The following is a 431-nucleotide window of genomic DNA, read 5'->3' on the forward strand; positions in this document are numbered from 1 at the left end:
GTGGCTGCGGCGGGGCAGGAAGCAATACTCGCTGCGCTCGTTTCTGCTCGAGCGCTCTCACTGCCGCATGGGATCTCCTGGGCTTTCGCTTTCGTTACCAGTCAATCTTCTGCGGCCTGAAAAACTCTGGAGGGAAACTCAGCGGGGCGCCCAGAGCTGCGCCCAGGCCGGGAGAGCGGCTCCGCTCTCTGCGTGCCGCAGTGGGAGCGCTCGGGCAGGATCCTTATCAGCGCAGTTAATGAGCCGGCAATTGCAAATCACTCCGCAATCATGTAAGAGCGTGGCCCCGAGTTCTCACCTCTGCACTTCTGCTGTCTACTGCTTTTGTATTAAAGCCTTCCTGTTGCCTTTTGCAGCCCGCGGCAGAGGCAGCCGGAGCTCTGCGGGACGCCCCGGCCAGGCAGGCCGTGCAGAGCAGCCCAGCAGCGGCG

This window comes from Meleagris gallopavo, chromosome 29, assembly GCF_000146605.3.
Source record: "Meleagris gallopavo isolate NT-WF06-2002-E0010 breed Aviagen turkey brand Nicholas breeding stock chromosome 29, Turkey_5.1, whole genome shotgun sequence".
Taxonomy (NCBI): Eukaryota; Metazoa; Chordata; class Aves; order Galliformes; family Phasianidae; genus Meleagris; species Meleagris gallopavo.